This window comes from Coregonus lavaretus, assembly GCF_964263955.1.
Source record: "Coregonus lavaretus genome assembly, chromosome: 7".
Taxonomy (NCBI): Eukaryota; Metazoa; Chordata; class Actinopteri; order Salmoniformes; family Salmonidae; genus Coregonus; species Coregonus lavaretus.
Window position 1 is genome coordinate 9,964,628 of NC_139994.1, and position 27,602 is coordinate 9,992,229.

Consider the following 27,602-nt stretch of genomic DNA (forward strand, 5'->3'; position numbering starts at 1 on the left):
CTAGGAGAGTTCATAGGCAGACAGATCACTGGTGTTGGCCAGGAGACACATCCAGTCAGCCTGGGTGCCGTTGGTGGTCCACATCTTACCACCGTTTACCACATACTCATCCCCTTTATGCACCGCGTTCATCTGGAGGAGAGAGAGAACGAGAGACAGAGAGGGCGAGAGAGAGAGTAAGAGCGAGAGAGACAGAGAAACAGTGCGAGAGAGAGAGCGAGAGTGAGAGCGAGAGAGAGACAGAGAGCGAGGGCAAGGGGGAGAGAGAGAGAGAGAGAGAGAGAGAGAGAGAGAGAGAGCAACAGAGAGAGAGAGCAACAGAGAGTGAGAGAGTGTAGTGTCTAAACAGTTTATGACTTTGCTGACATTTGCAAAAGGTGTGTTAGAGGAAGTTGACTCAGCTTACGGAAGCATCTGGAAAGCATTACTATAGGGGCCCCCTAAAACAGAGGAAGTATGTTATGTGGTGTCCTGGGATTGGTTTATGGGGAAACCACCCATATCATGTTACAGGATATAAATACCATGGTTGAAACAAAGGACGGGGAGGAACAACATATTAGAGATTGGGTCAGTTGTTCTCCAGATGTCTGCAGGAGTCTGTAAATTGACGCTGAAATCTTTGATGTAATACAACTATTATAATCAAGGACAGTGTCAGCGGATTTCTTGTCATCACAGCATCTCAGCATCGTTATCTCGACACTACATTAATGGCGACGAGGAATTTGGGCCGTGTTGCGTCTTTTCTCAGCGTTCCATTCATGGGCGCCGAGCTGACTCCCGCTCAAGAGGCATGCAAATACGGTGAGCTTTCTCACATACTTTGGGTGCTGGTCAGTTCGTGTGCTTGTGTGTGTGTGCGTTGAAAGACTGCACCGTCAAAGGACTTATGTGTACGCTTTGCTGTTATTTGCTGTGTGATGAGAATCCGTTCTAAATTTCTAAATTTGTTTGCGTTGAAAGCAACGCAAACAGGGGGGAGTGTATATAGGAATTGATAACACTTGGCACAGGGATATTTGGCTTGAATAGAATGAAGGAATAAGGCCAGGAACTAAGGAAAATGTATACTAATTAGGACGTCGTTGATCTATGAAAGCCCTCAAACGAGGCGATCATTAGGATGGGCCGAAAATCCTGAAAACTCACTAGGTTGATTTTTAAGGTCAGTTCTGGGGACTGGAATTTGTGGTAGATACATTCGGTTGCAAGTTACCCCTCGACTTATAGTTGACGAGGTATATGTTCGATGTAACCTCTCATTGTATATCTGCAAACTCGAGGTAGCATGAATTTAGGAACAATGAAAAATAAGGAAAGACGGTAGCATGCTTTAGAGGACCGTAGGAACGGATACATTCCTCTTAAATTGTGTGTGTGTGTGAGAAAAGAGAGCCTGTGCGTGTGTGAAAAAAAAGGGGAGGTCTCTGCTGTGTGTCGACTAAGGCTATGACAACAGGGGTTTTAGTTTTTTGTAAGGAAATATGTTAGTTAAGGTTAAAATCTTATGAGTCTCTATAAAAAGAGAACATTTAATAATTGTTAACTATATATGAGCCACTGGGAGGACGATTATTTGTAATGGATAAGAAAATAACTATAAATCTGTAGATTAGGATAAGTAAAGATAAGTAACTTCGAAGTAGGATTTGTTGTCTATGTTTTGTGTTGGTTTGTGAGTTCTGTTAAGTGTTACTGTTAGTCTGTGTTGGGGAAATAATGGAGGAACAGCTGGTCTGTCTACTCTGTTGTTTAGCTTGGAGAGAGCTGCTTGGGAGTGTCACGGTTTCGGCCGAGGCTGCTCCTCCTCCTGGTTCGGGCAGGCTTCGGCGGTCGTCGTCCCCGGAGTACTAGCTGCCACCGATCTATGTTTCATGTTCGTTTGGTTTTGTCTTGATGTTGTACACCTGTGTCTAGTTAGTCCTCGTTAGTGTCCTATTTAGTTCTCGTTGTGTGTGTCTGTGTTTGTGTGTGATTGCGCTTCTGTTTCGTGTTGGAGCTACTATTTCCCTCCAGTGTTTTGGAGAGGTTATTTTGCACATGTTTGTGCGCCGTTTGTTTTGTCGCCTGTGTGCGCCGTGTATTCGCCTTCGGGCTTATTGTGCTTTTGTCTTTTATGAATATTGCACTAAAGCCTTTGGACTGAGCCTCTGCGTCCTGCGCCTGATTCATACACCACACCCACCTTCAGCACCCCTTGACAGAGAGCTCTTCTCACTCTGAAATCGCACTGGTGAATGAACTACGCATGTGTGGGATTTTATGAGTTTAGAGTTACGTAGAGCAAATATGCCACTCCCCTGCCTGCACTGAGCTGCTGTGACATGCAGACAGAGAAGGAGGGGGAGACTTACACACAAATAAAGTATTCTGTTTGTTAAATCGGTTGTTGCGTAACGATGAAACTATTTGATTGAGATCTATTGAATTTATAAATGAGAGATATGGTGACGGATTAAAAATAAAAATAATTAAATAAATAAATAAAATAAAATGTTATTGAGCTATTTATGATATTCCTGAGTTAAGCTGTTTGCTTATTTCTTAGCGCGAGTGTGAACATAGGTATTTCTAAAAGGGTATTGCATGGTTGAAATAACCCAGTGAGTGCATAAAATACTACATTCTTGTCTGTTCCTTTGTTCTTCTGTGATATGAGAGACGAGAAGGAGGAGACAGAGAGAGAGAGAAGGTGCTGACGAGTACGTCACGCGACAGTGTGTGCTGCAACGGATCCAGTCCAATCAAGGCCAGTACTGTTATGTTCACAAAACTTACCTTCCCATAGAGGATATTGTGTGTGCCTAGCATATTTCATGTTGTGACAATTTGACAGGGACTTGGCAACAGACTGATCAATTGATGTAATTAAGAATTGCACATTGGAGTTTTTTGTGAATGAGTTGGTTCGATTAGATTTGAGTTGGAAATCCAGCACTGACATTATTCTGTAAAATTAAGGTAATTGGGTGCTTATTAAGTAATTGGTTTGTGAGTGCTGTAGTGTTGCTGAATTACAGGTCTTTCTTTTTTGGATTGCTCTGAAGTTGACTACTTTCCTTTACTTTTCCTGATCGGATGTGGTAAGATTGCCACTAATCAATAATTTGGTAAAATAAAATAAAATTTAATAAAATTTAATAAATTAATTGATTAATTGATTAATTGATTAATTGATTAATTGTTTAATTAATTTGGACAAGAAAAAAAAGGAGGGAAACATAAGCTACATAGTCTAAAGTATTTTTGGTTTACAAATTAATTGGTTTAAAATAATAATAATAATAAAATAATTCACAATAAAGGAATATAAAAGAGTTGTTACAATGGGGAAAAAGGACATCAAAACTATGAAAGTAATTACTCCTGTTGATGTAGTAGAAAATAGTAATCCTCTAGTTAATGGTATTGCAAGGTTATCTGGAAAATGGAATAAACGTTGGCCTGACATTGAACAACCATGGCCAGTGGAAGGGACTCTTAACCCAGACGTCATCAACATAATGAAAGTGCTTGTATAATAGAGAGAGCAAAAGCAGAAACGACCATAAAGATGAATCCAAAATTCCAAAAGTAAGAAGAAAACGAGATGTCTGGAAACTAAGGGTGGAGTGAGGTTCAGGAGGATGGAACTTGGAAGATGATGATGATGATGATCAGAGTGATTCAGAAGAGATCATGGGTGGATATGACCCTGTGATCAGTTGGAGGTTGGCAAGAGAGGAAAGAAGGGGTGATGGAAGTTGGAAGAAGAAGTTGTCATGAACCCTGCATCCTGAGTCGGTTCCTGCCTGTGTTGCCATTTTTCTGCTCGGAATCTCCAGTTTCCTGAGGGTTCGTGAACGCTCCCGGCCTGGTTGCCGGGCGACGTTGCTAGGCGGGAGATCTCCCGATTAACCGCACCTGCATCTCATCAGCGGTCTGCACACCTGGTCCTGATCATCACCCTTCTTAAGCCCTGACCTGACATCCATTCCCTGCCGGATCGTTAGCCATGAACAGTATGTTTGTCAGTGTATCAGCCTTGGAGTTTCTAGCATTAGTTTTGTTGTTTTGCACCTTGTTGGCTTGCCGTGTACTTACCTCCGTTTTGTTTCTATCTGCAGTCAATCTCCCGGAACCTTCACCCAACCCCTGCCTGGTTGTCGGGTGCTGCCGAGCCATTCTTGGATCTACCACTGCACCTCCACCAACTCATCTCCGCCGTCCGCTCTGTCCCCTGGATTATTCTACATCGTTTTTTGAATCTGTTAAATAAATACTCACCTTCGTTTCAACTCACCTTGTCCTGGTCTGCTTCTGGGTTCTGGCTTAGTAAACCGTGACAGAAGTAAGAGATTCGATCTCTGATGAAAGTGAAGATGGAGAAAGCGATGAAGATTTGGAGATTAAAGGTGTTTCATATTCAAGAGGATTTTATTCTACAATGACTAGCACAGAAGAAATAGAAAGAGATATAGATCATATAGCCCATCAAGTGGATCTGTACAGGAAAAAGGAACACAACCAGAAAGAACAGGACCAATAAACTCTCAGAAAACTCAATGAAATACAACTGGTGGAGAATAAGAAGGAGAAGAAACAAGCTTTGGTTATGCAGAATCAGTGTGCACCAAATCAACAATCACTGCCACAACTTCAACTGGACCAGTTCCAACCGCAATTGTACCAGCCACCAATAGTGGTACAAGTTGTTTCATATCCATAGACAGTTTCTGGACAGACACAGAATTGGAGAGGAAGAGGACAAGAAGGCTTAGGAAGAGGAAGAGGAGGAAGATTTAAGCCATACTTCCAACAATCTTCAGAAGTGTGTTATAATTGTGGACAGGTTGGTGACTTTGCTGTGAGTGTAATGGGCCAGGAGGAAACACCAGAGGGAATTTCAGAGGAAGATACAGGGGCCAGTCAAGATCATCTGGAGGACAGGTGAACCCTTATAGGGGCCTGGAGCAAGGATTCTAGGGGTGCCGAGAAGATCCGAAAGGGGGGTGTCAGCTGGTAGCATCAGGACCGGGAAAAAGATCCAACAATTGAGGTGAAAATAAACAACCGACCATTGGAAGTGATGGCGGATAGCGGAGCTGCTTTTATCTGTGTTGGGCCTGAAGACGTTACACATCTCACTATGACCAATCAACTAATTAGGACAGGGATTTGAGGGAGTGAAACAGCTGATTCCTCTTGCGGAACCAATTGAGCACTGCTATGAAAATCAGAAAATTACAATACCCATACTGGTATCAGAACATACACCTATTGCATTGTTGGGAAGAGATGCATTGTGTAAGTTGAAATGTACAATAAAATGTACACCAGACGGCTGTCTGGTAGAAGTGCCAAAGGAAAAGGTTTACCAATTGTTGATGATGACAGAGATGGATTCTTCTACAGTATTCTGGATTGGAAATCTCAGTGAAGATTTTTTGAAGCAGGCTAAGATATGGGAGAAATTCATTGGGAAAAATATGCCAGATGCGAGGCTTCCGGAATATCAATTTCATTGTAAGCTCAAGTATTTCAAGAATGCTGCCCAATCGAACTCAGAGGACTGGTTGAGTAATCAACCAAAGAAAGTTCAACTCAGCTCATGTTGAATAATTTTAGGACCACAAGGAGCAGCTATGAAGATAAACACAGACGATTATCTGGATAAAGAATTTGAGATTGAGAAGAGTGTGCCACATGTGACCTTGTTGGTTTCTGAAGGCTATGAGCAGAAGCAAATAGGAGAAATGATGACAGAAGCAGAGACAGTTGTTTTCGTACTGATGAAAGAGAATTTGGGGATTTGGAGGAGTGAAGATCAGCGATTTCTCAAAATATAATAATATGCCATTTAGCAGACGCTTTTATCCAAAGCGACTTACAGTCATGCGTGCATACATTTTTGTGTATGGGTGGTCCCGGGGATCGAACCCACTATCTTGGCGTTACAAGCGCCGTGCTCTACCAGCTGAGCTACAGAGGACCATGATTTGGCTCAAGGACAAGGAGAGCCATAAACTGTACGGATGACACATGAATCTATTTGCAGTGTGAAGATGGATTCAGACCCTATGAAAGAGGAGATGTTGCAACAAGTTCAAGAATGTTTGTGGTCTCAACACAGTACCGATATTGGACTTGTGAAATCAGCCCAATTAAGGTGAAAGTTGAACTTCGACCAGGAGCCAGACCTCCTTGGAAGAATCAGTATCCATTAAAAGATGAAGCAATCCAAGGGATTGAACCATAAATTGAAGGACTTTCAAAAGCAGGTGTTTTGAAGACAATAAAAAATCCTCAGAGTAACAATCCTTTGTTGTCTTTGGAGAAACCATGAGGGGTTGATAGTAGGGCCTCTAGACCTATTAGGTCTGATGATTCAGGAAGCACATGGGTTAGCTAATGTTGCAATGGGGGAGGTTAGGAGAAAGATCACAAAGGAGTATGGTTTTTGGGCACCATATTTGCTTGAACAGGTTGACTATGTCATAGGCAGGTGCACAATCTGTCTGAAAAATAATGTTCGCAGGGGTGTGACTGTTATTCTTGGTTACATTCCTACACCAAGAGGTGCATAGGATGTCCAACTAAGCTAAAATATGCTCAATCGATTGCCAAGTTCTTGTGTAAAGAAGTCATAAGCAGGTGGGGACTTCCCGATCGGAATATCCTCAGATAGTGGGAAGGAATTTGTGGATAAATCAGTGAAATGGTTTTTGAAAAAATTGGGGAAAAAGTCAGACTAAAAAGTTATGAAAACTAGAGTTGAAGTAACTCTAGGAAAGTCAGCTCAGCTTCAATGTAAGTGCACGAGAGAGAGAGAACAGTGGTGAAGGGAAATTTAGAGTTCAGTGGGAAGATAGATATGGTAGGAGTTTAGATCTGTTAGGAGCAGTTGCATTGAGAAAGTATGCGTTGCTGAATGATAAGAGAAGAATGAAGATTGAGGGTGATTGCAGTCTCTATGTGTACAATTCCCAGCAGGAGGATCAAGGTGATTATAAATGTATTTTTTATAATCCACAGTTTGAAAGTGAGGGATTAGAGTTGGGACTGAGAGTTAATGTAGTGAGACTAGTGGTGATAGATGGAAATACAAGTAAAGAGCTCAAAGCTGTAGGGAAAATAGATGAATCAACAACAATGACATCAACACTTCAGCCTAATGCAACAACAGTGAGAAGCAATTCAACTCTTTCAACATTGACAGTTATTAAAGCTATAAATGTATCACATTTGATTACAATGGAGCCTCAGAAAATCGCTCCAACACCAATTTTAGAAGAAAAGACTGTCATTAGGGTTAGGATGGGTGGTACAGCTCATCTTCCTTGTAGATGTGAGAGAAGGAGTGGGGGTGGTGACATTCCTCCCACGTGGAGAGATAATTATGGAGAAGAAGGGTTGTTATCAGGACCAGAAGTAGAAGCTGTTTCATCTATTAAGGAGTAGTATATTACAGTAGCCACTCCAACAGTAAATAATACACAGAGGACATCTGTCGCTTTGCTACTGGAAATAATTAAGAGTGTTAATACATCAACTAAAGCAACTATTTTAACAGTAACTTTGAAAGAGATTAATGTTACGATGGCAATAATAAATTTGGGAAATGTGACACAGACACCAACAACAACTTTTCTGAAACTTAAGGATGTAGTAAGAGTGACTCAGAAGTTTATGATACGGATGGAGAGTGCTGTGAAGGGTAGTAAGGATAGTGTTGAAATAGGAGAGCAGATGGTAGTAGAGAATGATGTAGATTCATCTGAAATAGTGAAGAATACTATCCTGGAGGTAAAGGATGAGTTCTTTAATTTTGATGGAAGACAAGAAGATATATCTGATCAATACCGCTCATTAGGGAAGAGAGAAACTAAATGGAAGGTATATGGATTTGATTCTTCTGTTTTGCAAATTAAAGATGGATGGGCAGGTAGGAATCTTTGGTTCCAGCAGTTCACTCATTCTGTAAGATCAGTGAGGAATCTTGAGGGTCCATGTCTGTTGAGAATTCCAGCACCAGGCACATGGGGTTCAATCTTAGAGAAGGTGGCTCAACCTCTATCAAGTACGTGTCAATCTTATGCTTTATCATGGCTGTTGTATCAGCAACAATCATTAACAGATATAATAATGTCGTTGTAGAAGCATTTGTTTAGGCCTAGGTTTAAGTGTTCTTGGTTAAATGAATTACCCTATGTGAATTTGTTAGACGGGAAGGAAAATCAGTTAACAGCGATTCCTGAAGCATGGGAGGTGAAACCCGTGAGGGCTAAAAGCTGTTTTTGTTAAAATAATGATGGACAGGGTATGTTTATGGGAATATCAAATTGTGATGATTATATGATGACTTTGGGTAAGCATGAACGTAAGGTTAGTAATGAGAAATATAATGTAACTTTTTATGTTCCAGTTAGTAAGAAGAGCAAGACTTTGATGGTGAAAGATCAGCTTTTGCATGGCAATGTGACTATTGGGAATTTTAGAGATATTTGGTGGGTTTGTGGTGATAAAGAGCATATATATTCTTACCCTATGGATGGACAGGATGTTGTTACATGTCGACGTTGAAGCTTCCATATGAGGTTTTTACCATTCAAAGAGGGGAAGCACCGGATACAGATAAATCTGATTCTAGGTCTGGAAATAGGGTGAAAAGGGAAATGGAGAAATGTCATAGTCTGGAAGCCTACCATTGTAGGATAAGTCTAGGAGAGAAGTGGGGACTTGGACTTTTTCCATGGTATGGTGTAACATTTTTGGCAGATCACATAGATAATATTACCTATACTTTGCAGGGTTTTGCAAATGAAACGATAAGAGGGTTTAACCTTCTGTCAAATACTCAAAGAAGTGTACAGACTGACGCTTTTGAAACATGACATGGCTCTTGACTATATTTTAGCAAAACAAGGTGGCTTATGTTTGGCTATGAACTTGAAGGGGGATGATTGTTATACTTTGATTCCCGATAGTTCCGATAATATCACTAGTGTTATAGATGCATTGAAGAATATAAGGGATGCGTTTGGTAGATCTGAAGGAGCTGGATGGTCAGCGAAGGTTTGGTTGCAAGATCAGTTAGGCCCAGTGGGAGCAGTGATAGTTCAGATTTTAGTGGCAGCTCTTATAGCGCTGTGTGTGATGTTTTGCTTTTGTACTTTGTTATTGACTTTTTGCGAAGGCTATGATATTGAGATGGGTTGGAGTTGTGATGCCTGGAGACAACACTCAGATGCTGTTGTTAACTGTTACTGATCTAGATGGAGATGAACAAGTGGGACTGGATGGAGTATTGATGGATAGATATCCATTTTGAATATCCGATCATTTTTCACATGTTGTTACATATTATTGTGATATTTAGTATTTTGTTATGAATCAAAGGGGGGAAATGGAATGTGATTCATTTTATATATCATTTTTATATTATTGTTGATATTGATGTTTAATTTGCATGTGGTGTTTTGCAAAATATACTGTTTGGTCTTTTCTTTTCTTCCAGAAGCATATGGGGGAATGTGTAGAGGGGATTCAAATACTCAAACATGGACAATATGAATGGACTGGAGGAAGTGGAACAAGGAAGGTGTAGAAATGTTCAGATTCCATCATCGACGTTGCATTGAAAGTCGACACTGCTGAGGAGATGCAGTGTAGTGGACTACATTCCAGTGTCTGCAATGATATATAGACATATTTGCATGTGTAATACATCATTTGTGTCATATTCTTTCTGTATTAATTTTTGAAGAATGATATTTTCTGTTGTTGGGTACATGTGGGGATCTCAGATGTTTTTGTTTATTTCGTGGATGCTTAGGGATATTGGGTCTAGGCAGGGACAGAGAGAATCCACAGGAGGGTCCGATGGGTCGACCAGCCTGAATGTGGACATTTTTTGATTGATTTTCTGAGGCTTTCATGTGTATTCAATTGCATCATAGTTTAAAATGCATTGATAAAGATTTATGAATTGATCTGGAGTACTTAGGTGGTTGCCTGGGGCAGAGGGGCCGTGAGAGAATGTTACTGTCTTGATTGATTGATGGATATTTGGAAAGAAAGCTGCCAGACAGGTTTTTCGCTCTCACACTCCATAAAGATTTGTTCATATTTCATAAAAATGTATTTACACTCCGTAGAAAAATGTGTTTACTCTCCATACATTTTGGTTTATTGCTAAAGTTACTCAATAAGAAAAATTGTTATTTGTCATAATCCTATTCTTTTTGTTTTCGAGACTGAATTAGTCTCGAAGGGGGGAAATATGTAGAGTCTAAACAGTTTATGACTTTGCTGACGTTTGCAAATGGTGTGTTAGAGGAAGTTGACTCAGCTTACGGAAGCATCTGGAAAGCATTACTATAGGGGCCCCCTAAAACAGAGGAAGTCTGTTATGTGAAGTCCTGGGATTGGTTTATGGGGAAACCACCCATATCATGTTACAGGATATAAATACCATGGTTGAAACAAAGGACGGGGAGGAACAACATATTAGAGATTGGGGAAGTTGTTCTCCAGATGTCTGCAGGAGTCTGTAAATTGACGCTGAAATCTTTGATGTAATAAAACTATTATAATCAAGGACAGTGTCAGCGGATTTCTTGTCATCACAGCATCTCAGCATCGTTATCTCGACACTACAAGAGCAACAGAGAGAGAGATAGAGAGAGCAACAGAGAGAGAGAGAGAGCAACACAGAGAGAGAGAGAGAGAGAGAGAGAGAGTGACACTGCTTTCGGACTGTACTCTTAATATATGTAATTCTAATTCCAGTTTGTCAGTTCCAGTTTTATCCTGATCCATGCTGCCACAGCTTAAATATTAGAAACAGATCTTCTTGGATCCATGACGCTGTATGATATCTTAACCCAATATGACGCCAAGTTCTGTAGAACAACCTTTTCCAAACAACTGTGACCCACCCCTATCATAACCCGCAACCCAAAAGGAATCAACCATGACACACTGTTTCGGGAACACTGCGGTAGAAGTGTTGAAATACAATTTCAATGAGGACAGATCTATAGTACAGAATAACAATTGATCGGAGACTGAGTAAAGCCTGGCGTGATATCACTCATTACTCTCAACAGAACATAAATTATTCTTTATTCTCCAAATCAGTCTAGGTAAACAGATAGGCAGGCCTTGAATTTTCTCCCTGCTTTGAATTAGATGAAAGAAGGGATAAGATAACATGATATATTAAATATATATATATATATACACTGCCAGTCAAAAGTTTTAGAACACCTACTCATTCAAGGGTTTTTCTTTATTTGTACTATTTTCTACATTGTAGAAATAACACATATGGAATCAACAGTACAATGACCCAACACACCTGCAGGCTGTGTAAGGGCTATTTTACCAAGAAGGAGAGTGATGGAGTGCTGCATCAGATGCCCTGGCCTCCACAATCCCCCAACCTCAACCAAATTAAGATGGTTTGGGATGAGTCGGACCACAGAGTGAAGGAAAAGCAGCCAACAAGTGCTCAGGATATGTGGGAACTCCTTCAAGACTGTTGGAAAAGCATTCCAGGTGAAGCTGGTTGAGAGAATGCCAAGAGCGTGCAAAGCTGTCATCAAGGCAAAGGGTGGCTATTTGAAGAATCTCAAATATAAAATATATTTTGATTTGTTTAACACTTTTCTGGTTACTACATGATTCCATATGTGATATTTCATAGTTGTGATGTAGAAATGTAGAAAATATGTAGAAAATAGTAAAAATAAAGAAAAACCCTTGAATGAGTAGCTGTTCTAGAACTTTTGACCGGTAGTGTGTATATATATATATACTGTATATATCTATTTGTTATTTTCATGCTATCATTTGACATTGAGAGTGTTTTAATCATGCCGGTGCTTTAAAGTCACCTGCAGTAGAAACAGATTCAGAGCTTCCTTTTCCGGCCTGAGTGGTTGAGTGCTTACTGAGAATCTGCTTTAGAGGGAGCGGAAGTCAGGCCATAATAAAATACTAGTGTGATGCTAAATAAAGTACTAGCAACATCGGAACCAGCTCCCACTTCACTCACTCCCAGACAGTTCATTTTGTCTCCCATTATGGAGGGCAGCAGAAACTCCTTCTTCAGCTCTGCAGAGCCAAACCTACAGTCCCACAACACACAGAGACAATGGTGTTGAAGAGCTGTTCGAGTAACTGTTCTGGTAGACTTCCAGTCATTGCTCTAACACACTAGCTCGGAAACTACCTTCAACTTCTTTCAAACTGCAGGTGGAGACATACAAATGGAATTCAATAGTTTATCTTAGTAGAAAACGGGCTTAATTGCCAAAAATCTCACACTATCCCTTTAAGCTTATTTTGCTATGTACAATGAATAGCCTACATACAGCTGATTGACTCATCATTAACAACATGATATATGTATCTATTAGAATACTTCTAGAAGTCACTGAGCCTTAGTTTTGGATCGTTGGTGTTGCATGTTGAAACTCAGATGAGTTGGTTGTCTGTAATTGTCTCTTCACAAATGCTTGACTTTATAAATGTTTGTGTGTGTGTGTGTGTGTGTGTGTGTGTAATAAATAGAGGCTAATTACCATAGAGATTCAAATAAACATTCTTGATTGGCTCATAATGAAAACAGCATAGCTATGGGCCAGATGGATGCAGTATATACCTTACCTGGCCAGGGAAGGTGTTGCCATGTCAGTCTGGACTCCCATGAGGATGCGTCCACAGCGGATGTAGCCCAGCTCCTCTGACACGGCAATACTGTAGCTGAAGTCCAGGCCCAGACCCCCATACACATAAACACAAACACTGTTATAGGAATAGTTCACCCAGGACACATAACATACAAATACCCTCTGAAAGGGATCGTTCACCCAGGACACATAACATACAAACACAGCTTCTATCTCAAGGCCATCAGACTGTTAAATAGCCATCACTAGCACATTAGAGGCTGCTGCTGCCTATTGAAATCACTGGCCACTTTAAGAAATGGAACACTAGTCACTTTAATAATGTTTACATATCTTGCATTACTCATCTCATATGTATATACTGTATTCTATTCTATAATATTATACTGTATCTTAGTCCATGCCACTCTGTCATTGCTTGTCCATATATGTATATATTCTTAAATTATTAAACCACCTAACTGTCAGTTATCTCACAGAGGGAACTCCACACCTCCCCCTTTCTTTTCTCTTTGTTTATCTATTACCTAACCCAGCTTGAAATGAGTGGGCAGTTTCCACATAAGACAGAGAGCGCTGAAGGCCAACTAGCAATCTTTTAAATGTTCAGTAAAGGTCATCCATGTTAATGCACCCCTTTTATGTTTCAATACAGACTTTCTCTGCAGTTCTGATGCCCATATATTTGTCAAGCTATCTGAACAAAATGCTTTAATGTAAAAAAAAAGAGAAAATAAATCTCACTGGAATATCAAATTGGACAATTTACATTAATCAACTAGCTCTAATCTGCCGAATGGAACCAGACAGTAATTCAATGGGAAAATTACAACAGTCTGACACCTCTGTCGGATTTCATAAACATCACAAACCTCGACAAAACATCAGACGCAGGATAAAAAGACACAGACACTAATGATGACCAGGATGAATAACTACAAGAACATTTTGACACCAGAGTGTTCTATCCTCTCCTCTCCAGACAGAATAGTCAGATTCACATGCCAAATGGCTTTCAGAATGTTGCAGCCAGGGAAAAAACTGTTTGTAGATAAATGTGTGACAGGCCTGGAACCCCGTGGAGGATAATATAGACAGTTGGAAATGCAGAAGGTTCGACTGAGTTTTAGCAAAATAGCTGGGCGTGATAGTGGAGCGAGGGAAAGCAAACAATGTCAGCCGTAGATATCCCTTGCATGTGTGTTGTTACAGGACAAAACAATGTCAGCCGTAGATATCCCTTGCATGTGTGTTGTTACAGGATGGGATTCCACTATAGCACAACAACTTTAAAGGCTTAATGAAGCCTTCATACGGTGCCTTGCAAAAGTATTCATCCACCTTGGTGTTTTTCCTATTTTGTTGCATTACAACCTGTCATTTAAATAGATTTTCATGTAATGGACATACACAAAATAGTCCAAATTGGTGAAGTGAAATGAAAAAAAGAACTTGTTTCAAAAAATTCTAATAGATAACGGAAAAGTGGTGCGTGCATATGTATTCACCCACTTTGGTATGAAACCCCTAAATAAGATCTGGTGCAACCAATTACCTTCAGAAGTCACGTAATTAGTTAAATAAAGTCCAACTTTGTGCAATCTAAGTGTCACAAGATCTGTCACATGATCTCAGTATATACAGTGGGGGAAAAAAGTATTTAGTCAGCCACCAATTGTGCAAGTTCTCCCACTTAAAAAGATGAGAGAGGCCTATAATTTTCATCATAGGTACACGTCAACTATGACAGACAAAATGAGAAAAAGAAATTCCAGAAAATCACATTGTAGGATTTTTTATTAATTTATTTGCAAATTATGGTGAAAAAAAAAGTATTTGGTCAATAACAAAAGTTTCTCAATACTTTGTTATATACCCTTTGTTGGCAATGACACAGGTCAAACGTTTTCTGTAAGTCTTCACAAGGTTTTCACACACTGTTGCTGGTATTTTGGCCCATTCCTCCATGCAGATCTCCTCTAGAGCAGTGATGTTTTGGGGCTGTCGCTGGGCAACACAGACTTTCAACTCCCTCCAAAGATTTTATATGGGGTTGAGATCTGGAGATTGGCTAGGCCACTCCAGGACCTTGAAATGCTTCTTACGAAGCCACTCCTTCGTTGCCCGGCCGGTGTGTTTGGGATCATTGTCATGCTGAAAGACCCAGCCACGTTTCATCTTCAATGCCCTTGCTGATGGAAGGAGGTTTTCACTCAAAATCTCACGATACATGGCCCCATTCATTCATTCCTTTACACGGATCAGTCGTCCTGGTCCCTTTGCAGAAAAACAGCCCCAAAGCATGATGTTTCCACCCCCATGCTTCACAGTAGGTATGGTGTTCTTTGGATGCAACTCAGCATTCTTTGTCCTCCAAACACGACGAGTTGAGTTTTTACCAAAAAGTTATATTTTGGTTTCATCTGACCATATGACATTCTCCCAATCCTCTTCTGGATCATCCAAATGCACTCTAGCAAACTTCAGACAGGCCTGGACATGTACTGGCTTAAGCAGGGGGACACGTCTGGCACTGCAGGATTTGAGTCCCTGGCGGCGTAGTGTGTTACTGATGGTAGGCTTTGTTACTTTGGTCCCAGCTCTCTGCAGGTCATTCACTAGGTCCCCCCGTGTGGTTCTGGGATTTTTGCTCACCGTTCTTGTGATCATTTTGACCCCACGGGGTGAGATCTTGCGTGGAGCCCCAGATCGAGGGAGATTATCAGTGGTCTTGTATGTCTTCCATTTCCTAATAATTGCTCCCACAGTTGATTTCTTCAAACCAAGCTGCTTACCTATTGCAGATTCAGTCTTCCCAGCCTGGTGCAGGTCTACAATTTTGTTTCTGGTGTCCTTTGACAGCTCTTTGGTCTTGGCCATAGTGGAGTTTGGAGTGTGACTGTTTGAGGTTGTGGACAGGTGTCTTTTATACTGATAACAAGTTCAAACAGGTGCCATTAATACAGGTAACGAGTGGAGGACAGAGGAGCCTCTTAAAGAAGAAGTTACAGGTCTGTGAGAGCCAGAAATGTTGCTTGTTTGTAGGTGACCAAATACTTATTTTCCACCATAATATGCAAATAAATTCATTAAAAATCCTACAATGTGATTTTCAGGAATTTTTTTTCTCAATTTGTCTGTCATAGTTGACGTGTACCTATGATGAAAATTACAGGCCTCTCATCTTTTTAAGTGGGAGAACTTGCACAATTGGTGGCTGACTAAATACTTTTTTCCCCCACTGTATACACATGTTCTGAAAGGCCCCAGAGTCTGCAACACCACTAAGCAAGGGGCACCACCAAGCAAGCGGCACCATGAAGACCAAGGAGCTCTCCAAACAGGTCAGGGACAAAGTTGTGGAGAAGTACAGATCAGGGCTGGGTTGTAAAAAAAAATATCTGAAACTTTGAACATTATTCAATCTATTATTAAAAAATTGAAAGAATATGGCACCACAACAAACCTGCCAAGAGACGGCCGCCCACCAAAACATATGGCCCAGGCAAGGAGGGCATTAATCAGAGAGGCAACAAAGAGAACAAAGATAACCCTGAAGGAGCTGCAAAGCTCCACAGCGGAGATTGGAGTATCTGTCCATAGGACCACTTTAAGCCGCACACTCCACAGAGCTGGGCTTTACGGAAGAGTGGCCAGAAAAAAAGCCATTGCTTAAAGAAAAAAATAAGCAAACATGTTTGGTGTTTGCCAAAAGGCATGTGGGAGACTCCCCAAACATATGGAAGAAGGTACTCTGGTCAGATGAGACTAAAATTGAGCTTTTTGGCCATGAAGGAAAACGCTATGTCTGGCGCAAACCCAACACCTCTCATCACCCGGGGAACACCATCCACCATTGACACAATGCCCGCTTAACCCGGAAGCCAGCCGCACCAATGTGTCGGAGGAAACACTGTACACCTGGCGACCGTGTCATTGTGCACTTTGCCTGGCCACAGGAGTCGCTAGTGCGTGATGGGACAAGAATATCCCTGCCGGCCAAACCCTCCCCTAACCTGGATGACGCTGGGCCAATTGAGCTCCGCCCAATTGGTCTCCCGGTCGCGGCCGGCTGTGACAGAGCCTGGACTCGAACCAGGATCTCTGGTGGCACAGCTAGCACTGTGATGCAGATAGACAATCTTTATATTGGGGACAGACCTAATCTCTATTGTACAGCCATTCAGGGTAACACAGAAGATACTACTAACTATTTGGAAATGATCACATTAGATTAGATTAGGCAATACATACCCAAAATATTTCTGGAGGCACATTTCGGGAGACCAACATTTGGTATTACGAGGAAAACTACAGAGATAAAACTGACAAATCACTTACGCTACAGTGTTTTGAAATTCTTACAGGAAAGGGGGATACCTAGTTAGTTGTACAACTGAATGCATTCAACTGAAATGTGTCTTCTGCATTTAACCCAATCCTTGTGAATTAGTGTGAATCCACAATGACATGCCAAACCACAGAAATTTGTTTTTGCTGGAAAGACAGCCAGAGGACATGACAGAGGGCAACACTCCACTGTGCTGTGTTCGACTGGCCATGCATAGTAATGTAAGAAGGGAAATAGATGTTCTGGGATATGCCCACAAGGCTTGTGATTGACAGGTCCTTTTGGATGTGGGCATGTAAGCTAGTGCGAGAGAGAGAGAGATTTCCTGTAATGTTTGTTCTGATGAAGTCTAGATAAAGTTCCAAAAAGTGTATCCTCGACTCCCGTTGTCTTCTTGAATATATAGCTACAATAATAACACAAGTAGGCCTAACAGTGGTATCGTATATCCCTATCAGTGCCAAATGTAGGCTACTAGCAACATGTGTCTCATCTCAGCGGTGTCTCTTACAGTGTAGGCTAAACTATAAAGGGGTTATCTAATATACCATCTGGTAATGTGGTGCGTCTAGGACAGCCTTCCTAGTCCCCATTCTCTCTAATCCAGCTGTTCTCCATCCCAGCAGTGCAGGCCTAAGCCTGTTGTCGTGTGTTGCTGCCGTGCTATGTTGTTGTCTTAGGTCTCTCTTTATGTAGTGTTGTGTTGTCTCTCTTGTTGTGATGTGTGTTTGGTCCTATATTTATATATATATTTTTTAATCACAGCCCCCGTCCCTGCAGGAGGCCTTTTGCCTTTTGGTTGGCCGTCATTGTAAAGAAGAATTTGTTCTTAACTGACTTGCGTAGTTAAATAAAAGTTAAATAAAAATGATAAATAATAATCATGCTGAAGGGCTTTGCAGTCAACACTCTTCTCTTACCTAGCTAGATTTATGAGCCAATTTCCCCACAGGGCCCAAGACCAACGACACCCACTGCATTATTCTCTATTGTTAAAGAAGTAGTTGACTTCAAAATCAATATTTGTTAGATGTTTTGACATCTAGGGCGACTAATGTCGAGATGAGTTGCGTTTCTATTAATTTGGGGTTGATATACTGTATTTGGATCGAGATTGGTGTGTAGTGCGACTTGAACCAATCTCGCCCACTTTTGAGGTCTGAAAACATCTTGACAAAACTACATTGTCACGATCGTCGGGAACAGAGGACCAAGGCGCAGCGTTGCAGGCAAACATACTCTTTATTTAGCGATATTATGACAAAATAAACAAAACGATAACGTGACAGTTCATGGTCTAACACAAACCAACTAGAAACAAGATCCCACAACAACTGTGGGAAAACAGCCTGTATAAATATGGTTCCCAATCAGAGACAACCAGCACCAGCTGACACTCGTTGCCTCTGATTGGGAACCAATCTGGCCAACATAGAAATGCAACTACTAGATAAACAAATGAAACGCACACCCTGGCTCAACATACAAGTGTCCCCAGAGCCAGGGCGTGACATACATTTTGGAATGAATCATCACTTTAAATTCTCAGCCGTCTTATTCATATCATATACACTGAACAAAATTATAAACGCAACATGTAAAGTGTTGGTCCCGCGTTTCATGAGCTGAAATCCAAAATCCCAGACATTTTCCATTCACACAAAAAGCTTTTGTGCACAGATTTGTTTACATCCCTGTTAGTTAGCATTCCTCATTTGCCAAGATAATCCACCCACCTGACAGGTGTGGCATATCAAGAAGCTGATTAAACAGCTGAGGAGAATTTCTGTCTGTAATAAAGCCAATTTGTGTGGAAAAACTCATTCTGATTGGCTGGGCCTGGCTGCCAAGTGGGTTGGCCTATACCCTCCAAGGTCCGCACCCCTGCCCAGTCATGTGAAATCCATAGATTAGGGCCTAATGTATTTATTTGAATTTACTGATTTACTTATATGAACTGTAACTCAGTAAAATCGTTGAAATTGTTGCGTTTATATTTTTGTTTAGTGTAGATACAAATTTGAATGAAAGTCTCATATTTTTTTCTTAGTGACACTGCAGGCAGTAGAGGACGGCATTTAGAATGGCGATGCGACTGACAGCTGTTGTGGGATGTGACTACACACATTCACAGTTGGAAAATACAGCGCATTCGGAAAGTATTCAGACCCCTTGACCTTTTCCACATTTTGTTACGTTACAACCTTATTCTAAAATTGATTATTTTTTTCTCAGCAATCTACACACAATACCCCGTAATGACAAATCGAAAACTGTTTTTTAGAAATGTTTGCAAATTTATTAAATAGAAATACAGAAATACCTTATTTACATAAGTATTCAGACCCTTTGCCATGAGACTCGAAATTGAGCTCCGGTGCATTCTGTTTCCATTGATCATCCTTGAGATGTTTCTACAACTTGATTGGAGTCCCCTTGTGGTAAATTTCAATTGACTTGGATTGACTTGGAAAGGCACACACCTGTCTATATAGGTTCCCACAGTTGACAGTGCATGTCAGAGCAAAAACCAACCCATGAGATCAAAGGAATTGTCTGTAGAGCTTGGAGACAGGATTGTGTCGAGGCACAGATCTGGGGAAGGGTTCCAAAAAATGTCTGCAGCATTGAAGGTCCCAAAGAACACAGTGGCCTCCATCATTCTTAAATGGAAGAAGTTTGAAATCACCAAGACTCTTCCTAGAGCAGGCCACCCGGCCAAACTGAGCAATCGGGGTAGAAGGGTCTTGGTCAGGGAGGTGACCACGAACCCAATGGTCACTCTGACAGAGCTTCAGAGTTCCTCTGTTGAGATGGGAGAACCTTCCATAAGGACAACCATGGCCTCCCGAGTGGCGCAGTGGTCTAAGGCACTGCATTGCAGTGCTAGCTGTGCCACTAGAGATCCTGGTTCAAATCCAGGCTCTGTCGTAGCCGGCCGCGACCGGGAGACCCATGGGGTGGCGCACAATTGGCCCAGGGTAGGGGAGGGAATGGCCGGCAGGGATGTAGCTCAGTTGGTAGAGCATGGTGTTTGCAACGCCAGGGTTGTGGGTTCGATTCTGGATAAGAGCGTCTGCTAAATGATGTAAATGTAATGTAAATGCAGCACTCCACCAATCAGGCATTAATGGTAGAGTGACCAGATGGAAGCCACTCCTAAGTAAAAGGTACATGACAGCCCGCTTGGAGTTTGCCAAAAGGCACCTAAAGGACTCTCAGACCATGAGAAACAAGATTCTCTGGTCTGATGAAACCATAATTTAACTCTTTGGCCTGAATGCCAAGCATCACGTCTGGAGGAAACCTGGCACCATCCCTACTGTGAAGCATGGTGGTGGTAGCATCATGCTGTGGGGATGTTTTTCAGCGGCAGGGACTGGGAGACTAGTCAGAATCGAGGGAACGATGAACGGAGCAAAGTACAGAGAGATCCTTGATGAAAACCTGCTCCAGAGCACTCAGGACCTCAGACTGGGGCGAAGGTTCACCTTCCAACAGGACAACGACCCTAAGTACACAGCCAAGACAACGCAGGAATGGCTTCGGGACAAGCCTCTGAATGTCCTTGAGTGACCCAGCCAGAGCCCGGACTTGAACCCGATCGAACATCTCTGGAGAGACCTGAAAATAGCTGTGCAGCAACGCTCCCCATCCAACCTGACAGAGCTTGAGAGGATCTGCAGAGAAGAATGGGAGAAACTCCCCAAATACAGTTGTGCCAAGCTTGTAGCGTCATACCCAAGAAGACTCGAGGCTGCAATCGGTGCCAAAGGTGCTTCAACAAAGTACTGAGTACAGAGTCTGAATACTTATGTAAATGTGATATTTTGGGGTATTGTGTGTAGATTGATGAGGGAAAAAAACAAGTTAATACATTTTAGAATAAGGCTGTAACGTAACAAAATGTGGAAAAAGTCAAGGGGTCTGAATACTTTCCGAATGCACTGTATATACACTCACCACTATATGGCAGCTACTCGCTTCCACATATTCATTGGAGTGGGCCAAAGCCAGAATTACATACTAAGCACTCCTTAAAGCTGTAAGGAGTGTATTTGTAAACAACAGCTGGTGCACAAAATCAAATACTAATAAAGTCTTGAGGTTTTGCTCACCTGAGGAAGAGTATCTTATTGCACTCAATGAGCTGTATAAGGCCATAACTGAACAGGAAAACGCTCATCCAGAGGCAGCGCTCCTAGTGGCCGGGGACTTTAATGCAGGGAAACTGAAATCCGTTCTACCTCATTTCTACCAGCATGTTAAATGTGCAACCAAAGGAAAAAAAAACTTTACTCCACACACAGAGACGCATACAAAGCTCTCCCTCGCCCTCCATTTGGCAAATCTGACCATAACTCTATCCTCCTGATTCCTGCTTATAAGCAAAAACTAAAGCAGCAAGCACCAGTGACTCGGTTAATAAAAAAGTGGTCAGATGATGCAGATGCTAAGCTACAGGACTGTTTTGCTAGCACAGACTGGAACATGTTCCGGGATTCTTCGGAGAGCATTGAGGAGTACACCACATCAGTCACTGGCTTCATCCATCTCAGCCTCCAGTATTTATGCTGCAGTAGTTTATGTGTCGGGGGGCTGGGGTTAGTTGGTTATACCTGGAGTACTTCTCCTGTCTTATCCAGTGTCCTGTGTGAATTTAAGTATGCTCTCTCTAATTCTCTCGTTCTCTCTTTCTCTCTGAGAACCTGAGCCCTAGGACCATACGTCAGGACTACCGGGCATGATGACACCTTGCTGTCCCCAGTCCGCCTGGCCCTGCTGCTATTCCAGTTTCAACTGTTCTGCCTGCGGCTACGAAACCCCTACCTGTCCCAGACCTGCTGTTTTCAACTCTTTAATGATCGGCTATGAAAAGCCAACTGAGAGACCTGAGCCCTAGGACCATACGTCGGGACTACCGGCCGTGGTGACTCCTTGCTGTCCCCAGTCCGCCTGGCCTTGCTGCTATTCCAGTTTCAACTGTTCTGCCTGCGGTTATGGAACCCCTACCTGTCCCAGACCTGCTGTTTTCAACTCTTAATGATCGGCTATGAAAAGCCAACTGAGATGTATTCCTGATTATTATTTGACCATGCTTGTCACTTATGAACATTTTTGAACATCTTGGCATGGTTCTGTTATAATCTCCACCCGGCACAGCCAGAAGAGGACTGGCCACCCCTCATAGCCTGGTTCCTCTCTAGGTTTCTTCCTAGGTTTTCGCCTTTCTAGGGAGTTTTTCCTAGCCACCGTGCTTCTACACCTGCATTACTAGCTGTTTGGGGTTTTAGGCTGGGTTTCTGTACAGCACTTCGAGATATTAGCTGATGTAAGAAGGGCTATATAAAATAAAATTGATTGATTGATTGAGCATCGATGACGTCGTCCCCACAGTGACCGTACGTAATACCCCAACCAGAAGCCATGGATTACAGGCAACATCCGCACTGAGCTAAAGGGTAGAGCTGCCGCTTTCAAGGAGCGGGACTCTAACCCAGACGCTTATAAGAAATCCCGCTATGCCCTCCGACGAACCATCAAACAGGCAAAGAGTCAATACAGGACTAAGATTGAATCGTACTACACTGGCTCTGACGCTCGTCGGATGTGGCAGGGCTTGAAATCTATTACAGACTACAAAGGGAAGCACAGCCGCGAGCTGCCCAGTGACACAAGCCTACCAGACGAGCTAAACCACATCTATGCTCGCTTCGAGGCAAGCAACACAGAAGCATGCATGAGAACACCAGCTGTTCCGGATGACTATGTGATCACGCTCTCCGTAGCCGATGTGAGTATGACTTTTAAGCAGGTCAACATTCACAAGGCCGCAGGACTAGATGGATTACCAGGACGTGCACTCCAAGCATGTGCTGACCAACTGGCAAGTCTCTTCACCGACATTTTCAACATGTCCCTGACTGAGTCTGTAATACCAACATGTTTCAAGCAGACCACCATAGTCCCCGTGCCCAAGGACACTAAGATAACCTGCCTAAATGACTACCGACCCGTAGCACTGACGTCTGTAGCCATGAAGTGCTTTGAAAGGCTGGTCATGGCTCATATCAAGACCATTATCCCAGAAACACTATACCCACTCCAATTTGCATACCGCCCCAACAGATCCACAGATGATGCAATCTCTATTGCACTCCACACTGCCCTTTTCCACCTGGACAAGAGGAACACCTACGTGAGAATGCTATTCATTGACTACAGCTCAGCGTTCAACACCATAGTGCCCTCAAAGCTCATCACTAAGCTAAGGATCCTGGGACTAAACACCTCCCTCTGCAACTGGATCCTGGACTTCCTGACGGGCCGCCCACAGGTGGTAAGGGTAGGTAACAACACAACTGCCACGCTGATCCTCAACACGGGGGCCCCTCAGGGGTGCGTGCTCAGTCCCCTCCTGTACTCCCTGTTCACCCATGACTGTATGGCCAGGCACGACTCCAACACCATCATTAAGTTTTCCGACGACATAACAGTGGTAGGCCTAATCACCGACAACGATGAGACAGCCTATAGGGAGGAGGTCAGAGACCTGGCCGTGTGGTGCCAGGATAACAACCTCTCCCTCAACGTGACCAAGACAAAGGAGATGATTGTGGACTACAGGAAAAAAAAGAGGACTGAGCACGCCCCCATTCTCATCGACGGGGCTGTAGTGGAACAGGTTGAGAGCTTTAAGTTCCTTGGTGTCCACATCACCAACGAACTATCATGGTCCAAACACACCAAGACAGTTGTAAAAAGGGCACGACAAAGCCTATTCCCCCTCAGGAGACTGAAAAGATTTGGCATGGGTCCTCAGATCCTCAAAAAGTTATACAGCTGCACCATCGAGAGCATCCTGACTGGTTGCATCACTGCCTGGTATGGCAACTGCTTGGCCTCCGACCGCAAGGCACTACAGAGGGTAGTGCGTACGGCCCAGTACATCACCGGGGCCAAGCTTCCTGCCATCCAGGACCTCTATACCAGGCGGTGTTAGAGGAAGGACCACAAAATTGTCAAAGACTCTAGCCACCCTAGTCATAGACTGTTCTCTCTGCTACCGCATGGCAAGCGGTACCGGAGCGCCAAGTCTAGGTCCAAAAAGCTTCTCAACAGCTTCTACCCTCAAGCCATAAGACTCCTGAACAGCTAATCATGGTTACCCGGACTATTTGCACTGCCACCCCACCCCCACCCCATATTTTTACGCTGCTGCTAATCTGTTAATTATTTATGCATAGACACTTTAACTCTACCCACATGTACATATTACCCAACTACCTCAACTAGCCGGTGCCCCCGCACATTGACTCTGCACCGGTACCCCCCTGTATATAGCCTCCCTAATGTTATTTTATTTTACTTTTGCTATTTTTTTCTCAACACTTTTTTGTTGTTGTTGTTTTTATTAAGAAATAGATGCATTGTTGGTTAAGGGCTGTAAGTAAGCATTTCACGGTAATGTTTATACCTGTTGTATTCGGTGCATGTGGCAAATCAAATTTGATTTGATATGTACGTTTTTGGGTGACCTGACCAAATTCACATTGAAATGTGAGTTATAGATCTGTCATTCTCATTGAAAGCAAGTCTAAGAAGCGGTATATATTTTCTATGTGCGCTATTTCTATGCTTCCCGTTCTTAAGTTTCCTTTTAGCTCTTTTACTTTTGGTTTTGTACACCTGCGTCAAACAGCTGAAAATATTTTGGGTTATGGAAAATATATTTCACAGTGGTTTAGATGGTACAATGACACTATACTTGCTTGTTTTGTCACATAAACTGAAATTAGGCGAACTATTAGAATTTTAGCTACCAGGAAATGTTAGAGCGATTTCTTTATAGTGCACCTTTAACTTTTCTTATGAAAATGATGAGTAATCTTAGGACTGTATCATCTTGAGTCTGGTATGCAACGAAATTACTAAACTTCATTTTCTCACGCTAGACCTTGAGAGGTTCTTTTGTTGACTTTTGATGAGGAGCAGTGCATAGTTTGACACATCCGGCACTCAGGGGTCTATGAGGAACCCATTATCGCTTGCTGCTGCTTTATCTATCGAGACCCTTTCACCGGGAATGAGGCTTCACCATACAGAAGCACAATAGACTTCCGTTGCTCCTCATCTCACTCCGATTCAGGTGATTGTTAATGAAAACACTAGATTAATTAAAACATCTTCGTCGTCTGATATGAGCCATCCTTCTCTTCAAAGGGAAGTGCATTTAACTGACAACGTTTTTAAGTGGGTGAAATAGGTTAAGCATAATTTTCCACAAATTAATCAGAATCAGGCAAAGAAATATCTCAGAACTCAGAAAAAGTTGAATGAGTAATTACAGGAGAAGGGGAAATAATTTGGAGGAAAAGGGGAAGTGTGTAATTCGTACCAACTGGCTTGTTGACACCCAGAAACCCGGCTTTTCCAAGGAGTTTGAAATATTCCCTCTGCTTCCCATTGGTCAACATAGGAGTTGATCTCCTGATCGATGATCGTTGACACAGACAAGGAAAGAGGGAAAGGTGACATACACATGGACATGGTACATGTCTGTCTGGTCAAGAGACCATGCGTAGCCTGGACTGAAGTTGTGTGTATGTGTGAGAATGGATGTGTGTGTGGATATTTATGTCAATGGTGTGTGTGTGTGTTGATATTTACAGTTTCTTCAGAAAGTATTCACTCCCCTTGACTTAAAAAAAAGAAAAATGTGTTACAAAGTGGTATTAAAATGGATTTAATTGTCATCTTTTGTCAACAATCTACACAAAATACTCTGTAATGTCAAAGTGGAAGAAAAATCCTAACATTTGTAAAACATTTGTGAAAAATAAAAGACTAATATATCTTGATTAGATACATTTTCAACCCCCTGAGTCAATACATGTTAGAATCACCTTTGGCAGTGATTACATCTGTGAGTCTTTCTGGGTAAGTCTCTAAGAGCGTTCCACACCTGGATTGTGCAATATTTGCCCATTAGTCTTTTCAAAATTCTTCAAGCTCTGTCATTGGTTGTTGATCATTGCTAGGTAACCATTTTCAGGTCTTGCCATAGAATTTCAAGCAGATGTAAGTCAAAACTAACTTGGCCACGCAGGAACATTCACTGTCTTCTTGGTAAGCAACTGTAGATTCAACCTTATGTTTTAGGTTATTGTCCTGTTGAAAGGTGAATTCATCTCCCAATGTCTGGTGGAAAGCTGTCACGACTTCCTCTGAAGCTGCCTCCTCTCCTTGTTCGGGCAGGCTTCGGCGTTCGTCGTCACCGGCCTTCTAGCCACTGCCGCTCCATATCTCATCATTCCATTTGTTTTGTCTTGTCTATTACACACACCTGGTTCATATCGCCTCATTAGTACATGTATAAGTGTTCCCTCTGCCCCCCTTGTCCTTGTGGGTGATTGTTTAATGTGAGGAGAGAGTAGCTCGGTTGAACTCTGTGTATTCTGTATTGCCGGGGTATATTTTCCCTGTGTGCCTGTTTCGTTCCAGTGCGCCTGTTTTGTGCACTGGACTGTTTGACGCTATCCAGCGTAACTCTGTACTACGGAATAAACTCTTTATTCTGTGATATACCATCCTGCGCCTGACTCCTTCAAATCACCTCTCACAAAAGCAGACTGAACCAGGTTTCCTCTAGGATTTTGCCTGTGCTTAGCTCCATTCCGTTAATTTTTTATCCTGAAAAACTCCCCAGTCATTAACGATTACAAGCATACCCATAACAGGATGCTGCCACCACTATGCTTGAAAATATGGAGAGTGGTACTCAGTAATGTGATGTATTAGATTTGCCCCAAACATAACACTTTGTATTCAGGAAAAAATGGGAATTAATTTGTCAAATTTTTTGCAGTATTACTTTAGTGCCTTGTTGCAAACAAGATCCATGTTTTGGAATATTTTTATTCTGTACAGGCTTCCTTCTGTTCACTCTGTCAATTAGGTTAGTATTGTGGAGTAACTACAATGTTGTTGATCCATCCTCAGTTTTCTCCTATCACAGCCATTAAACTCTGTAACAGTTGTGTGTGCTACTTCCCACATATTTATTACACTCAGGTGAATAAAACAAAATATGAATAAGCTACTTCTCCACTGACCGGAATTGAAGAACCCTGGCCTACATGTTAAGATGCTAACCCCATTGTTAATGATAAACAGCATGATGAGATGGATGGTGTTCTTTTTTGAAGGTGCATAAAGAACAGTACAAAAACAAGAGACTCAAGAGCCTAAAAGTATAACTATTATAAGCTTTGTGTTTAACCTATCTGCATTTCATTTACAATGCGTGATTGGTTTCAACAAGCCACCTGAAACTCAGGTTCAAAATTGACGTCCTCATACAAATAGGTGTGCATTTGGGGGGACATTTTCAAAACAATAAATACTGCCTTCGCAAAATAGCTAGATTTTACGCAATTACCTGTGCTTCCTCCCAATTCCATTACAGTAGTTAGTGTAGACAAGACAGTGTTTTAATGCACTGCCACTTTAAATGTCCAAAAGAGTCAACAGACCCTTGACAAACCTGTCTATAAATCTGCTTTCAAGCG

General features: G+C 42.1%; 1 pseudogene across 1 annotated transcript; it reads right to left on the minus strand.

Annotated features, from left to right (window-relative positions):
* LOC311131881 (putative acyl-CoA dehydrogenase 6) lies at positions 1 to 25,581 on the minus strand (annotated as a pseudogene). Its single transcript has 4 exons — positions 25,430 to 25,581; positions 12,658 to 12,781; positions 11,987 to 12,116; positions 1 to 132 (listed from the first exon to the last, which is right to left on the minus strand). The product of its transcript is annotated as a putative acyl-CoA dehydrogenase 6 (transcript).
* Between the last annotated feature and the right edge of the window lie 2,021 nt (positions 25,582 to 27,602).